Source organism: Xyrauchen texanus, chromosome 22 (genome assembly GCF_025860055.1).
Source record: "Xyrauchen texanus isolate HMW12.3.18 chromosome 22, RBS_HiC_50CHRs, whole genome shotgun sequence".
NCBI classification, from domain to species: domain Eukaryota; kingdom Metazoa; phylum Chordata; class Actinopteri; order Cypriniformes; family Catostomidae; genus Xyrauchen; species Xyrauchen texanus.
The window spans coordinates 41,612,949-41,625,425 of record NC_068297.1 but is presented as its reverse complement, the minus strand read 5'-3'; positions in this window follow the sequence as shown (position 1 = coordinate 41,625,425).

Sequence of the window (12,477 nt, the reverse complement as noted above, 5' to 3'; positions counted from 1 at the left end):
ATGGAGATATACTACGCTGTTATCTTATGGACTTTATGGATTTACTATGTCCAAGGCGAACGCAGCCAGCTACGTGAGCCGGTAAGGACATACTCTCGAGAATGTTTGATGCGATGGGACAATCCGTGTATGGGAAATATATATCTGGACCCGCTTGTATCTGAAGACATTCTAGCTGAGATCTCTAGGCACAGGTCTCCTGGAAATGATCGCAAAAACTCTCGCAAAGAGAGGAAGCGAGGAAGGAGAGGTGGCGACCGACTTCGGTTAAAACGACAAAAAATACGCCGTATTCCGCTCCCTTCAATAATACTCGCAAATGCTCAGTCGCTCAGAAACAAGATTGATGAGTTTCAAGCAAACTCGAACTATTTACAGGAATACAGGAACGCCTGTATTATGGCCTTCAGTGAGACGTGGCTGTCGTCTAAAGACACTGACACGGATTTCTCAATCAGCGGCTTTGGGGCACCTGTCAGGTTGGATAGAGACGCAGAAGCCACGGGGAAATCTCAGGGTGGTGGTGTGTGTGTATACATAAACCAGCGGTGGTGTAGGAACATCACCGTCAGGGAAAAGATATGCACTCCTGACATCGAACTGCTTTCCATCTCCGTTCGCCCGTTCTATCTCCCGAGAGAATTTCCCCAGATATTTGTGACTGTAATATATATTCACCCTAAAGCAAACACACAAACTGCTGCCGATATTATTCGCAAAGTGACTCAAAGACTTCAATCTCTTTCCCCGGATGCCCCGTGTCTGCTTATGGGGGATTTTAATAACTGTAAACTGAGTAAAACCCTCAATTTTTATCAATATGTCACATGTCCAACTAGGAAAAATAAAACTTTGGACAAGTGCTATGGTTCAAATAAAGAGGCTTATAAAGCCTCCCCTCTGGCTCCCATAGGATCCTCAGATCACTGTATTATTAATCTCATCCCGGTGTATAGACCTATGCTTAAAAGGGGGGATGTCAAAACTAGAGAGATTGAGACCTGTGAGGATGAGTCTGTTCTGAAATTACAAGGTTGTTTTGATTGCACCGATTGGTCTGTCTTTGACTCTGCTGCTGATATTGATGAGCTTGTTGACGCTGTATGTTGTTATATTTCTTTTTGTGTGGATTTTATTATTCCCAAAAAGTATGTCAAAGTGTATGCAAATAATAAGCCATGGGTCACTAGCTCACTGAAACAAGTGTTAATGAAAAAACATAGGGCTTTTCATAATGGGAATGAGCGTGAAATTAGGGAGGCAACTAAGGATGTCAGAGCAGAAACCAAGAAGGCTAAATTGCAATATAAAAATAAGATAGAGGAAAGATTGGGCAGTAACAACTTGAAGGTAGCATGGGATGGTGTGAAAAGGATGATAGGTTTGCAAAAAACACATAATAAACCAGTCCAATTGGCAATGTATAAATATGATAGCGAGTTATCTGAAGCGTTGAACATCTTTTTTTCACGTTTTGATATTCATGACTTTTCAGACAAACTAAAGAAATTAATCGAGGAACAGGCCCAGGTAGAATCCATTCCTTTCTCAATTACAAAGGAGGAGGTTAGGTCTGTATTTAATAGAACTAAGGTAAATAAGAGTCCAGGACCAGATGGAATTACTGGGAGATTGTTGAAGTGCTGTTCGGAGCAGCTCTGCGGGGTGTTTGCTGACATCTTTGAGATGTCCTGGGAACAGGGAATGGTCCCAATGGCTTGGAAAGAGTCTATAGTTCCAGTGGCAAAGGGCAACTCTGTAAGCACATTAAATGACTTCAGACCAGTGGCATTGACTTCACTGGTCATGAAGTCATTTGAGAGGATTGTAAAGCGACTTCTGCTGTTCAGGGTGGCTGGGGCCCTGGACCCCAGCCAATTTGCCTACGGGGCTAGCAGGGGGGTAGAGGATGCACAGATTGCACTTTTAGATCTGCTTTATAGACATTTAGAGGGTCCTGGTACACACGCCAGGCTTTTGTTTTTAGATTTTTCTTCTGCTTTTAATACTATCCAGCCACATGTTATAGTTAGTAAATTATTATCAGAATTTAATATTGAGAGTAATCTTGTGAGCTGGATTATGGATTTTCTAACAAATAGAACACAGCGAGTTAAGGTGAATGGTTGTCTTTCTGAAAGGCGTGTCTCCTCCACTGGCTCCCACGCAGGGTTGTGTACTTTCACCTCTACTATACATCCTCTACACTAACGATTGTAGGAGCCAGTATAGTAATAGACACATCCTGAAATATGCTGATGATACAGTTATTGTCAGTTTACTGCAGAAACATGAATCTCAGCATGGGCCAGTGGTCGATGAGTTTGTCAGTTGGTGCGACAGTTCTTTTCTCCAGCTTAACACCTCTAAAACCAAGGATATGTTTATAGATTTTAGGAGAAAACAACCTGGTTCTCCTCTACCCACCTATATAAAAAGAATAAGCATAGAGGTGGTAGAGCAGTATAAATATCTGGGTACTGTGATAGACAGTAAACTCAAATTTGACATTAACACAAGAGATTATCTGCAAAAAGGGACAACAACGATTGTACTTCCTAAGGAAGCTTAATTCTTTTAATGTCGATAAGGTTATCCTGTATTTATTTTATAAATCTTTTATTGAATCTGTTCTTACTTTTGCTTTTATTGCCTGGTATGGGGGCATCAGCCTGAGGGAGAAAAATAATCTACGCCATATTGTGAAGGTGGCTGGTAAATTAATAGGCTGTCCACAGGTTTCCTTGACAATTATTTATGAGAGGCAGGTTATGAGGAAAGCAGATGCCATATTGAACTGTGAAAATCATCCCCTTCATTGTTCTTTTGAGGTCCTCCCCTCAGGTCGGAGATTTAGAGTCCCTTGTTTTAAGTCCAATAGGACTAAGAACTCTTTCATACCAAGTGCAATTCGGTTGCTAAATTTGCACAATTCTATGACATAGATGGGTAATACTGTAACAGTGTTTTTAACTAGTAGTTTGTGTTGTTTATTGGTATGTGTATGTGGTGTTTAGGCTACCTGTTGTGTCACCTGTATGTTTACCTGGCTGCAAGACAAGTTTCCCTTAGGGGACAATAAATTGAAACTGAACTGAACTGAAGTATCTATATCCACAGTAAAACAAGCCCTATATTGACATAACCTGAATGGCTGCTCAGCAAGGAAGAAGCCACTGCTCAAAAACCACCATAAAAAAAGCCAGATTACAGTTTGCATGTGCACATGGGGACAAACATATTTTTGGAGAAATGTCCTCTGGTCTGAAGAAACTAATATTGAACTGTTTGGCCAGGGCGATTCTCACAAAACTGTTAAAGATCCAATCATTTGTAACCCCATATTTAAAAATAAAATCAAAATAAAATTCAGCCTACATTTAGGATTATTAAGATTTTGTAAGTATTTTAAGGACACTTGAGCCCATTTTATACCCCAGTTCTCTTTATCATTACACGTCCTGATGCTTCTGCTCTTCATTGTTTCATCATGCAGTCATTGTTTTGACTGTATCACAATAAAAAACATGCTGTTATACATCGACTTATTTGATTAAATCAGCAAAAATGAAAAGGCACTATGATGCATAAATATTTTACAATATACTGTAAGTAATATGTAACTTTTGTGTTGCAGTCATGACAATTGGTGGGTAATATGTGCGTAACTGTAATGAAAAAAAAAAATAGGCTTCACTTTCTATATATAAAATATAATTTATTTTTTGTTTCTTTTGATTTTGTTGTAAAATAGACCAGGACATTTTCTTAAACTTTAACTTCTCTTGAAGCCAGACCATAAAGACAGTCAAATCATAGAGACACTAGAGGGCAGCAGAAATCTTTCTAGTAATGTTGGATGCGCTCGTCTGGGCCTCAAACAAAGCTTTCCATTGTCTCATTGCTGGAAGGATACTGACAAAAGATCTTTCTGTATTTTTCAGAACATATTTAAAGCACCAAAACAATCTGATACACATAATAGAACACTATGAAGCGAGCATGTTCTCAAGCTTGTAGAAATGTTGTCCTAAATGATTCATCATACCTGAAGAGGTTCTTTTTATGATATTTCTACATTAGCCACAAATATTATTGGGAGAGATTTCTCACCGCTCAGCAGTAATGGAAATATTACTAGTTGTAACAGCGTCTGTGAAACATATTCACTCCATCTACACACACACACACACACACACACACACACACACACACACACACACACACACACTATTCTCTGTTTGGCACACTGAGGAGAGCACTTTCTCTGACACGTGAGTGTGAAGCTCAAACAAACGCTCTGATTTCCAGATGACGTGGTGTGTGAGACTGTGGGGAGTGATTGCAAAACATTCAAACTACCTCTATTCGGCGTGACACTGAAGCCACTTTTACAAAGCAAAACTCGAGAATGTTGTCAGCACATTGCTGGAGCTTTATCCTGGTACTTTCCTAACCTGACTTTTATCTCAGAGATCCCAGAAGTGTTGAAATCATTCAGGTGTTTTCTGTGTGCCAGGACATGTGGCGTCCACTCTGCTCAAACCCAGCACAGCTGCACTCTGAGAATGCCCATGAGCTTTGGGACTAATCAGTGAGGTTGTAATAATACAATACAATTTTTGTAATACAGTTTTGTGATTGTGCATTTCAATGGTGTTCTTTGGCACGGTTCTTCTTACCCCCTAAACTGTGGTAACTTTATTAGTAACATATATGTAAAATATGTTACCAGTACACAGTAGTGCAAAAAGATGACAGTTTCTAAAAACGTAAACATAACATACTATGAGATAGTGTTCTATGCACATAGCAGTTATTGAGGTAGCAGACAGTTATAAAGTGACAGTAATTAAAGTGCAACTCAGGACACGTGTGTGTGTGTGTGTGTGTGTGTGTGTGTGTGTGTGTGTGTGTGTGTGTGTGTGTCAGTCCAGTCTCTGAGTATTGAGGAGTCTGATGGCTTGGGGGAAGAAGCTGTTACACAGTCTGGCTGTGAGGGCCCGAATGCTTCGGTACCTCTTGCCAGACGGCAGGAGGGTAAAGAGTTTGTGTGAGGGGTGTGTGGGGTCGTCCACAATGTTGGTTGCTTTGCGGATACAGTGTTTTTTGTAAATGTCTTTGATGGAGGGAAGAGAGACCCCGATGATCTTCTCAGCTGTTCTCACTAGCCTCTGCAGGGCTTTGCGGTCCGAAACGGTGCAAGTCCCAAACCAGGCAGTGATGCAGCTGCTCAGGATGCTCTCAATAGTCCCTCAATAGAATGTAGTGAGGATGGGGGGTGGGAGATGTGCTTCCCTCAGCCTTCAAAGAAAGTAGAGATGCTGCTGGGCTTTCTTGGTGATAGAGCTGGTGTTGAGGGACCAGGTGAGGTTCTCCGTCAGGTGAACACCAAGGAATTTGGTGCTCTTGACGATCTCCACAGAGGAGCCATCGATGTTCAGCGGAGAGCGTTCACATTGTGCTCTCCTAAAGTCAACAACCATCTCTTTTGTTTTGTCGACATTCAGGGACAGGTTGTTGACTGGTTCGTTAGCAGCTGCACCTCCTCTCTGTATGCTGACTCGTCGTTCTTGCTGATGAGACCCACCACGTTCGTGTCATCTGCAAACTTGACGATGTGGTTCGAGCTGTGCATTGCTGCACAGTCGTGAGTCAGCAGAGTGAACAGCAGTGGACTGAGCACACAGCCCTGGGGGGCCCCAGTGCTCAGTGTGGTGGTGGTGGAGATGCTGTTCCCGATCCGGACTGACTGAGGTCTCCCAGTCAGGAAGTCCAGGATCCAGTTGCAGAGGGAGGTGTCCAGGCCCAGCAGGTTCAGCTTTCCACTCAGGTGCTGAGGAATTATTGTGTTGAATGCTGAGCTGAAATCTATGAACAGCTTTCAAACGTATGAGTCCTTTTTGTCTAGGTGGTTGAGGGCCAGATGGAGGGTTGTGGCGATGGCGTCGTCCGTTGAATGGTTTGGACGATACGCAAACTGCAGTGGGTCTAGTGAGGGGGGCAGCTGGGTCTTAATGTGCCTCATACGATTTTTCTGTAGTTGTTGATGGTCTGGATGCCCTGCCACATGTGGCGCGTATCACCGCTGTCCTGGAAGTGACAGTGGATTCTCTGTTACGTGTGCACGCCTCTCTGATTGCCCGGAAGAGTTTGGCCCTAGCTGTTCTTAGGGCTGCCTTATCGCCTGCTCTGAAGGCGGAGTCTCGGGTCCTTAGCAGCGTGCGCACCTCCGCAGTCAACCACGGCTTCTGGTTGGAGAGTGTGGTGATGGTCTTGGAGAAAGTGACATCATCAATGCACTTGCTGATGTAGCTGGTCACTGATGCTGTGTATTCCTCCAAGTTATAGAATTGCCATATCATCATTATTTCTACACTTACATTTTATGAGATGCAACTGGCTGTTAAACAAATAGACATACTGTTCATGTGTTAAACTTGCTATAGTGTATCATAGTAAACTAATATAGATAGAGAAATCACAAAAATATGATTTATGGAAGCAAAAATATACAGTAACACTATTACATATCTGGAGTCACTTTTGACCCTACACACTTTGTATAAAACATATTTTTCAGTGTTTGTTACACTATTTGAAAGAGAAATGTTAAAGATGCGTGGGTATAACTGCAAAAATGTATGAGATAACGGGGTGGGATCAGGTCCCAGGTCACTAAAGATCTGAAGTACGTATTTAAGGGTTAATAATAAGGATATACAATGTGCATTACTAGTAGGTCTGCACGATTATGACGAAAATCATAATTGCCGATTATTTCCTTTGATTTGCAATTGTTCATTTTAATAAAAACAATTCACATTAAAACACTTATTCTGTGTGGGGCTGTTGCATGCCATATTCTTTATGTAGGCTATGCATCAAAACAACTTGAGAACTGTTCTTGAATTGCTTTAATATATTAAATGCATAAACAAAAAAAAAGTGTTATTCACATTTGTAATAAATTGCGCACACACATAATTTAGATAGTGAGCATTACGGATATGCCTTTAGAATCATTTAAATGCGTCAGATTTTGCACCTTTCACGATTATATAACTGCGGCAGCTGTAATTGTAATTTCGATTGTGTAGCCTTAGAAGTTGTAGAAATTTTTCGACATAACGGCTTCAAACACGGCTCAACCAATCAAAATTCACAATTCTAAAGCATTATTAACCATGTGGTTATGTGCAGCTTATACGGGAAATAAACACATTAGTTTGCATTTTAGCAATGATGCAGTAATATGTAATCTCTCTTGATTACTTTATTAATTTGGTGAGTTGCACACTGCAGTTTTCATGACAGAAACATCATATTTATCATTAGTGGTGTTTTATAAGTCATGCATCACTATTACAATTGCTTTAAACATAGGTTTCTTTTTTACTATGTATAAAAAAACCATGCATCACTCACATTTTCTTTAGAAAATGTCAAACTCAAGATTTATCTAGTATTTTGCCTTTACGAAAAACATTCTCTCAAGTCTTGTCTCTGGAGAAATCCAACATCAGTCCATCACTGTATAGCCATTCAGATCTAGCATCATCATAATGCTGGATTCTTATTTGTTGTCATTGGATTTCCAATTGTTAGTCAAATGGATAAAACGTTCTGTTTACCTGTCGCATTAATATTAGATCAGACTGAAATATATTCGGCAGGAATTTAAGGCCATCAAATATTTACACGAGACTGTTTGCTTTGGTACTGTACATATTTATTCTTACAACAGGTCAGTTGTTCACTGGATGTCATGCACACTATTACGGTCAGTTTTTCATCTTTGGCTGTGTGTTTTGTAGGTTTGCCACAGTGAAGTATGACCATGCCACAGCAAACATCAAGAACCAGTTCATGCATATCACCAACTACAGCATCAACAAAAAGAGTAGCGACTACGTCAGGTGAGCTTTCAAGGGCTCTCATGCTTTAGTTTTTAGAGGTTGCCAGGTATAGGTGCAGACGGCACGCACACACTTAATTTGCAGATGCAGTGTTTTCCAGCCCATAGCAACATCAGTAAAGCTGAAGTAGCACTTCATCGAAACAAAACAGAAGATGCATATCAAATTAGCATTTATTATTATTAATGACATTAATTAATGTTTTTTTTATTTTTTATAATCTCCATTTTGCTCTCTTACAGCTTTACTGTTAATTAAACAGGGGACCTTAACTTACAATATGAAATGTTAATTTTACAAATTTTATTTAATCTTTAGTTTTTCATCACATTGGTCACATGATGTCTTGGAATTGCATATATTATATTGCATACAAATGTTTTATTACATGTTTATTGTTTACATGCATAATTTGTAATATGTAAAGAGCTAAAAAGGGTACTGTTTCTTTAAGACTACCGGCAGCAGTTCAGCCAGTGAGTGCATATTAAAGAGAGAGGACACGGATGGTTTCTTAAGCGCATCTCTGCTATGTTTGATTACAATTTATGTTTTTTTTTTTTTTTATCAACAAACTGTAAAGAAAAAAAGAGACATTATTCATTGTTCAAATGAAGATCATGATTAATTGCAAAATTATATTTTTACCCATCCCTAATTTTATTATTTTCATTTTAAGACAAACATGTGATTTTGTAAGATTCAACATGGCAAAATCCAATTCTTTTCTTGGACTGCTGGAACCTGCTTGCATACCCCCTTGGGATTTACTGATCTGATGTACAATTGAACGCTTCTTGAATCTCTCAGTAGAACCCGACCAATCAAATACTGGCTCTTATATTTTCTGTATGTGCAAACATTCTGTGCTGATGTGGTGCCTGTCAGTGTGGTGTGTCTTAATTTAATATACATAATAATTTGAGTAGTGCACTGTGAACAATTTGCTGCATGGACATCCACTTAATTGGTACATTTCATCATGGTAAGAAAAATAGAGTTTTTTTAAAACACGATACATTATCCATCTTATTTTGCAATGCGGAAGTAAGCAGCGGCTGCATTTCCGGCATATGTGTAAAAGTTCTGCTGTTATTGACCGCAAAATAAATAATAGAAGGATAATAATAACATAACATCAGCATTTATAGTAAAAGAGTAAGTAGATCATTCACTTATTGCTGTGTGTTGTATTGAAGAGACAGTAGTAAAATCTGCTTCTTACTTTACCGAGATCATGACGATGCAGTGTTTCTTATCTCCATGTAAACCTCTATTTATATGTACCTGCATAATTGCCAATGATGCCTTTATTTATTTCCAAAAGGTGATGTTTTATAAGCCATGCTGAATGATGATCTGTGTGTCTGTTTACTATACACTTCTATGAAAGAGAGAATGCTCTCTGACAAGAACGGAGAGTAAAATGCATTGATTTATTTGCCAAGATGAGACAAGATGCAGTTTTGGTGCAAAGAAAGTTAAAGCAGCATTTGCCCAGTGGCTTTCTGCTCTCAGCTGGTGGTGTAAAGTTTGTGGAGGTTTGTCAGACGGCGAGGAGGTCTGTCCTGTCAGTGCCTGATCTCTCATTCATTCTGCCTGTGCAACAGTGTGATAAAAAGATGGCAAAATGCGATATATGATAGAAGGTTCATTTTTGGCTGAACCTTTAATTACACAGCTTGTCATCAAAATGTTATTTTATTAAGCAACCATCACCGTTTTAAAGCTGAATTCAGTCAACAGCTTTTGTGCCATAATGTTGGTTACCACTAAAATTTATTTAGACTCGTACCGCCTTTTAAAAAATCAAAAAGCAAACACAAATCAGTGTTACGTAAACAATATGCATGTTAACATGATTCTAGTGTGACAGAATTAGGGATTCTTCGGGCATGACTGCATTTACTAGACAACAAAGTTACACTTATTGTTTATGTCTTGTCTATACTTTTGAAACAGTGAGTATTTTAACATTTATGGATTGACCCCATTCACTTCCATCATACGTTCCTCACTGGAACCGCAATGTTTGCTCTTTTAAAAGAAAATGAGTGACAAGGCTAAATCTATTTTTGTGGTAATCAAAATTATGACACAAATGCTGTCGATTGAGTTTAAAAGCATCTTGACAGACTCTTTAAAAATATATATATATATTATATTATATTCCCTGAGGTCAACTTATAATGTTGGTAAAGGTTTTTTTTTTGCACCAAAACAGTCATAATTTTGTAATATATAATGACTTTCCACCCTGTCTCTTGCTCACTGACTGAAACGCTCGGTTTCAAGCTCTCTGGCCCTTTAAGTCTTCAATGTAAACGCTCAATGTTATGACTGGATAACATCATGCAGTCCCTCAAAAACAGTCATATTTGAAATGCAATCGAATGAAAATAAACAAACTTCTCAAGACCACAACATTATAAAATTACATTTCAGGATTAACATATAACCCACATCCAACACATTTCATCTGAATGTATTAAACTGTTCTGTCAAGCAGCTCCATAAACTATTAAGCAGTCATGACATGAAATATTCATGAATTCAATTGTTTACTTATGTTTTTGCAGTCCAACATTGTTTTTACTGCCTCATATTTCAATAAGAGTTCCTTTGCAATGCTTGAATCATATTGTGACTGGTTCACAAGCAATCCACATTGATATGAGCCGAAAACGTATACAATCCATGCTGAAATGGTCTGTATACACAAACTTAATACAATTCATGGTGATGTTGGGTGGTTCACCTGGCTTCAACTGGCGAAAGCAGAGATTCTGGTCTTCACAGGAGCGACATCTCACACATCTTCCATGTTTGTTTACACACAGGGCTGCATGTGTTTCCCCCAGACAGCAGCAGCAGCAGAATGAGACGCTTTTTTTAAAGTTGCACTTGTATCACTCTTAAAACATGGCGCACATTGCCGGAAGTTCAAAGACGTCCATATAGTGCATATTTACAAAAGACCAACAATTATGAATAGCACAGATGGGTGCAAAAATGGTCCAGGATGCCATCAAAACATTATGAAACAGTGCAGCTGAATGAAACACAATGGATGTCTTTTTTAGAGTTCTAACTTGACATTGCGTCTTTTCAAAGCAGCGCAAGATGCATGACAACGGACAAAGCTGTTCGTCTGATGCATTTAGAAAAACATTCAAATCCAGATGCTATGTAAGTCCCCTTAAAAGTGTAGATGACTGTGACTGAATGTCTGAGCTCCACTGGGTGGGGCAAAGGGTGCAATGACAAAAAATAGCCGTTGATATCTTGCTGAAAGGGCAGTCATATGCAGGTCCTTGTGATGTCACAAGTTCCACAATTCCAAACGAGCCATGCTCTTTTTCTATTAAGGAGGACGTTTTCAGTTCTGAAACTTTCAGTATGTTTTTATAGTACAATCATCATCATCGGGCGGGCTTGTTAGATGCAACAATACTCTAAAAAGCAATCTTTTTACACTTTTTCTTGATATGAAAAGCGGTGTCTACCACGTGGGTTCAATGTTACTTCTGACTTTTAGAGGGCATAGATGTTCGCCAGTTCGCATTCGTATAAACTCAGAAAAAAAAGAAACGTCCTCTCACTTTCAACTGCTTTTATTTTCAGCAAACTTAAATATAAATATTTGTATGACATAAAAGACTCAAGAACTAAGACATAAACTGAACAAGTTTCACAGACATGTGACTAACAGAAATGAAATAATGTTTACCTGAACGGGGGGTTCAAAATAAAAAGTAACAGTCAGTATCTGGTGTGGCCAGCTGCATTAAGTACTGCAGTGCATCTCCTCCTCATGGACTGCACCAGATTTGCCAGTTCTTGCTGTGAGATGTTACCCCACTCTTCCACCAAGGCACTTGTAAGTTTCCGGACATTTCTTGGGGGAATGGCCCTAACCCTCACCCTCCGATCAATGGGTTTGAGATCTGGGCTCTTCACTGGACATGGCAGAACACTGACATTCCTGTCCTGCAGGAAATCACACACAGAATGAGCAGTATGGCTGGTGACATTGTCATGCTGGAGGGCCATGTCAGAATGAGCCTGCAGGAAGGTACCACATGAGGGTGGAGGATGTCTTCCATGTAACACACAGCATTGAGATTGCCTGCAATGACAACAAGCTCAGTCTGATGATGCTGTGACACTACGCCCCAGACTATGACAGACCCTTCACCTCCAAATTGATCCCGCTCCAGAGTACAGGCCTCAGTGTAATGCTCATTCCTTTGATGATAAATGCCAACCATCACCCCTGGTGAGATTCGTCAGTGAAGAGCACTTTTTGCCAGTCCTGTCTGGTCCAGCGAAGGAGGGTTTGTGCCCATAGGCAATGTTGTTGCCGGTGATGTCTGGTAAGGACCTGCCTTACAACAGGCCTACAAGCCCTCAGTCCAGCCTCTCTCAGCCTATTGTGGACAGTCTGAGCACTGATGGAGGGATTGTGTGTTCCTGGTGTAACTCGGGCAGTTGTTGTTGCCATCCTGTACCTGTCCCACAGGTGTGATATTCAGATGAACTGATCCTGTTTAGGTGT